Raw genomic sequence first — 5773 nt, 5'->3', positions numbered from 1 at the left:
CCTCCTGGCTCTCAACTCAAATATTGGTTTTTCACAAATGACTTTCTGTTACCCCCAAATAGATCAGTTCTCTGTTATGTTTGCCTTTATATATCCTTGCAATTTTTACTCAGAGCAACCATCACTGATTATAATTAGGAATATCCCTAGTACACAGTAAGCCACCGATAATCATTTATGAGGCTGAATGAAAAGCATCTGGCTGTGTACCTGCGCAAGACCTGAAGGTTTTGTGTTTAACACAGGCAGAGCAACCACATTAGTATGGAAAAATTTTATCTTGCCTTTTTGCTCTTGGATCATTGGAATTCCTGAGGTTTCCAATCTCAGAACAATCAAATAGCTTAGCAAAAAAAAGAGAAAAGTGAAGTATAAAGTGTTTGTTATGTATGGGTCATTTAAGAAATATGAAGCTGTGAAAAAATGGAGATTGCCAGTGCCCAAGCCAATTGTGGCACAAAGGAATTGTCTACCCGACTCATTCTCTTCCTTTCATTTTATCTGCACTTGCCCAGATAGAAAGGGATCTTTAGAAGACACAAATAAAGAGGCAGAGACATCATAAGTTAAAAAAAAAAAAAAAAGACAAAGAATTGGTGGATATTAGTAAGATAAAGATATTTATTTTGTATCTTTTAGATGCTTCATTCCAAAAAAAAATCTGAAATAGCCAATCTGCTCCTAAAGAGGACTGTGTCAGTCAGCATGGGCTGAGTTATACATAGTAAAAATCAACCCCAAAATCTCAGTGACTAAACACAGAACACATACTTCTCATCCCTTCCCCCCAATATGTGCAATGTGAACCAACACTGGAATTATTCTCACTGTAGTTACTCAAAGATGATGCAAAGGGGAGGTCTATCTTAACATAGGCTTCCTTGATGAATTATAGAGTGGGGTGGGGCAGCAAGAAACCAGGCAGGCACTAGCTAGTAAAGTGACACATATCACTTCAGCTCACATTCTATTGGCCAAAGCAAGCCACATGGCCATGCCTAACTACAAAGTTGTTAAGGAAGTGTGATCCTACCATGTGCCAGTACTGAGAGGGAACAATCCTAATAACTACCACAGGAATAAGAATCGATGGCAGCCATTCCAGTCCAGAACAAAGATGATCATGACCTTGACCTCTCTGTGCACAAGCAGAGCTGGGACCTGTGCAGGATAGAGACCGAGGAGGGAAAATTTTTTCAGAAACCCAAGTAAGAAAGGATAACTCTGAAGTGGTAACTCAGCAGGAGAAGGAAAGAAGTACAGAAATGTTTGGTTGTGCCCCTCCCCCATCCTCTGGACCCCATGTGTTTATGATCAACTAACGTGAAATTGTTTTCTTTCCAGTAATACATTGCATGCACATGCACACACACACACATACACACACACATACACAACAGAGAAGTTATACTATCATAATGCAGTTATGATTGTTCAAAAAGGTTAAAGATCCTCAGGCAGAGATATGACAACAATGGTGTTTTTATTGGAGTTCTAGAGCAGCTTTAAAATGTTAAAAATACCTAAGATGTATGGAAAATATTGAAGGTAATAGAACCCAGAGAAAAAATTTTAGGAGAGAACATAGATCTCACTGAGAATCTTACTTCCTTCGGGGCATCTGGGTGGCTCAGTTGGTTAAGCGTCTGACTCAGTTTCAGCTCAGGTCATGATCTCATGGTTTTATGGGTTCAAGCCCCACATGGGGCTCTATGCTGGCAGGGCAGTGCAGAGCCTACTTAGGATTCTCTCTCTCTCCTCTTTCTGCCCCTCTCCCCCTAAAATAAATAAATAAACTTTAAAAAAAATTGTTTAAAAAGAATCACACTACCTTCAATGACAATCAAGCAAGTTAATTTATTGGTATTTAATTATTTTAGGCTGCTCTTCTATTTTCTTCCCATGTTACCAAGCAGATATTTGAATTTCTGATTCAAATGCTTTGCTGTGCTGATTCAAATGTTTTGAAGTCACCAAAAGACTGATTTCATTGAAGATACTATGCCAGTGTCTGGAAGGATAGAGAGAAAAAGACCCATGACTTGAGAACAGAGTTAAGAGAAGCACACAGATAACAGAGGCACACCTGTCCCAAGAACAGCCCTGCTCTGTAGCAGTAATTTGACAAGGTAGCCCAAGCCATTACTATGTAGTCAGTCAGGGACACTGAGCCCTCGTTAAAAGTCATGATTTCCATGTCCCCACATTCAAAACAAAAGCAGCACAGTTGCTAGACTTGGAATGATCTTGAACAATAGGCATCACAGAGGTTATCAGTAAGATACAAGCTACCTTGATATTTTGGTGCAGCTTAAAATACCTCAGAATTTTGTACAATCTGGTGAAGTAGAGAGCAGATGATGCTAAAGATTAAATTTGCTGCTAACAAGATGGGAGCTCAAAGGCAGATTTAAGTTGACTTAAGGGGAGAAAAAACTGTGTCAATTCTTATATACTAGAGTTTATTATTAAAAATTTATGGTCATAAGTAAAAAGAAAGCTTATGGATTTGGACCAGACTTATGAACACTGTTAGAAAAAAAGAGTTCATTCTATCTCTCACCATACATTTTTCTCTGACTTGAGACAAAACAGAAAAAAAAATTGAGGTCAACAGAGAGATCCTGTAGATATGATGGTGTGAGCTCCAATCTTAGGATAAGTGCCTAATGTAATGCCTGATGTGTGAAGGAAAACTACCCCTAAAGCTGCCAGCAGCCTATACAAAGAGCCAGAGAACCCAGAGAACCAGGGAGTGCCATCTCCAGGAAAAGAAAGAGAAGTAAACAAACATTTGAATAATAAAGGATGCTTCAGGTTGGACCCTGGAATCAACCATCTACCTACCATGTTCTCCTTAAAAGTTTAACATTTTGTTTGCTTTTTTAATCAAGATTTCATTTTGCCTATGGGCTAGCCATCTCTGAAATTCTTAGTAACTACCAAATGCTAAATATTAGTCCTAAAATCAGGGCTCAATGTTGTTCTTATTCAATTCCCATGGTCACAATCAATTTCTCAATCCCATCCAACTGAAATAATGGGACATAGTCCAACTACTTTGAGTTTGTTGAAGATTTGAAGATGTGTAACAGATGGTACAGAGGGGAAAAGCACTTAAAATTTAGAGACAAAGAAGTGCCCAACTTTTGAGTTGTCAATCTGTGGAGCTTTTCATTAGAAGTTTTTGAGTGCTTTCATTACTAATTAATACGTAGTGATATGTCAGACAAGCAAATTTAACACGGAGAAAACTAACAGATACACATACCAAAAGCTGTTTAACATTGATTCCATCTCATTTGAGGCCCACTATTTCAGTGTTTCGTTCAATGAAAACTGACACTTGGTATATTAGATCAATTATCAAATTGAAAATAGCATGCAAAATAATTACCATCAAGCCCTCACAGTCAGGCCCTGGCTTTCCTCTTCCAACTTCCTCTTCCCCCAAAACAAATCATTTCCTCTAAAGCTATTCTGTGAGCATCTTGTAAATTCCTGTGGCCTCCCAGGTGCCTTTGCTCAGGCAGTTTTTGCTGGAATTGTCCCTCTTCCCTCTTAATTGTTTTGAGGACAGAAACCGACACTTGATCATCCTCGAATCCCCTAGAGGCCTTGGCACAGCATCTGCATATAAAAAGGTGTACAATAAAAGCTTACTCAATTGAACACTGAAGTTTGATGATTGATTTCAGTCATGATTATAGCAATTCTCACATCACAGGACAAATAAGTATTTACTAACCTATACTGCCATTCGTCCTTAATCTGACAAAAGCAAAAAACAAAAAGACAAGCCTGCTTTTCAAGAGAACAAAATAAAAGGGGTAAAAGCAAGTGGGCAGAATGAAACAAGGAAAAACTGAACCATAAGGCCAACCCCATGGAAGAACAATTTCTTTACTATCCTTAAATGGGTATGTTGGTCAAATGTACAGATGTCAAGGAAATATTCCTATTTAGTTAATAGTGCGTGATAGAACTCATCAGAATTAGTCTTTATTCTTCTGAGGACTTTGTAGGGTACTTTTTTTTTTAAGCTTCAGTTTCAGGAAGTTTGGACTGCTTTCTGTTGAGATTACCCCTTTTGGGATGTTCACAGGTCTCTAAGACATACTAGAAAAAGTAAACCAATTCCACTTAGCATGAAAGGAGTTGGGCAATTAAGTGAACCATTCCATTTATTTGGAAGCATTCCTTAGATGTGTGAAATAATATCAGTAAAGCCCATGTTCATGCAAAGACTGATAAGGGCATTGAGCTCTTATATTAGCAGCCATTAGTACAATTGAGGTATTTCACAAATAGTCTCCTTAGTCTTAGTATTTTTAAAAGATGTACATGATGATGATGATGTCTCTCAAATGCCTACTTGTGCCAGTCTCTGTGATAGGCACTTACCATAAATTAATCAATTTAATACTCATTAATAATGACAGGTATTAATATCCTCTTTTCACATATGAAAACACTGAAACTCAGAGAGGTTACATAACTTAGCTAGGGCCACACAGTCAACTAACAGAGCTGAAATGGGAGTCAAGACAAATTCTACAGGTCCCATTCTTTACTGAACTGTATCCCAGGTTAACTAAATGATCTACCTACTAGTTGGCACCTGAGATGATGGCAGAGTCAGAAAAGTTGGCATTGGCCAAATTACTATTTAAAATCATCCTCAACAGGATTGTTTGGGGTGGCTGGGTGGATCAGTCAATTAAGCATCCAACTTCTGCTCAGGTCATGATCTCACAGTCCATGGAATCAAGCCTTGCAATGGGCTCTGTACTGTCATAACAGCTCGGAGCCTGGAGCCTGCTTCAGATTCTGTGTCTCCCTGTCTCTTTCTGCCCCTCTCTGACTCTCTCTCTCTCTTTCTCTCTCTCTCTCTCTCAAAAAATAAACATTAAAAAAATTTTTTAATAAAAAAATAAATAAAATCATCTTCAACAGGATTTTAAATGATGGTAAAAACACAAAATGGCCAATTTCTCTACAAGTAGAAAATTTGAGAATGGAGAGCCATCACCCTGCCAAGTGCCATTAGAACAGCTGGGTAAGAGGGAGGCTAGTGCCAGGCACACCCAGCTGAGACCAGACGATCATTTGTGTGAAGAAGAAATCTGTAACTCACGAAAATCTCACTATCAAGTATCCAAGTATGTGTAAATAGCTGCTTGCCTGGCATCATACTGAAAGGCTTTGTTCTGATTTCCACCTCTGTGCTGATAGGGGCCAAGGCAACACAGAAAAAAATAAAACAGAAAGTTGATGATTACCCAGCTATTGTGTGCTGGGTAAACATCCAACTGTTCAACATTTTTAGCAGTGATTTGAAAACATAAACAACACTCTCACTGTATTTTCAGATGCCCCAAAACTGAATAAGCTGGGTAAGACTAGTTATAATATAATTAAGACAACATATTGAGATATAAAATTATCTTAATGAACCAGAATACTAAGGAAAACCAGAGTAAAATTTACAAAGATAGCTTATAAAGTAAGCATATGTGAGTGCAAACCTTGCAGAAACTGAACAGAGTTGGAGGGACTTGGATCAACTTTCTGTGCAAAAAAGCATTGCACAGGAGATAGATTGCATCCATAATAAGCCATAATGTGCCAACAGACTTGAGCAACATTAACACCAGGTTAGGGTCTGTATCAAGGAAGGTGATGGTGATAGAAGAGTGTGGTGTTTAGATGTACCTATTCAAGATCAAGTCTATTCAGAGGAGAGTGACCAGTATAATGAGAGCTTTGACAA

The 5773-nt window shown here is 38.3% G+C and overlaps 1 long non-coding RNA gene across 1 annotated transcript; it reads right to left on the bottom strand.

Moving 5' to 3' along the window:
• Positions 1-1885: 1885 nt before the first annotated feature.
• Positions 1886-4704, bottom strand: LOC131519920 (uncharacterized). Its single transcript, XR_009265876.1, has 3 exons — positions 4612-4704; positions 3398-3630; positions 1886-2011 (listed from the first exon to the last, which is right to left on the bottom strand). It is a non-coding gene; the product is annotated as an uncharacterized LOC131519920 (long non-coding RNA).
• Between the last annotated feature and the right edge of the window lie 1069 nt (positions 4705-5773).

Source organism: Neofelis nebulosa, chromosome 8 (assembly GCF_028018385.1).
Source record: "Neofelis nebulosa isolate mNeoNeb1 chromosome 8, mNeoNeb1.pri, whole genome shotgun sequence".
Classification (NCBI taxonomy): Eukaryota; Metazoa; Chordata; class Mammalia; order Carnivora; family Felidae; genus Neofelis; species Neofelis nebulosa.
The sequence above is the reverse complement of the archived record's forward strand: the minus strand, read 5'-3'. Positions and strand labels throughout refer to the sequence as shown.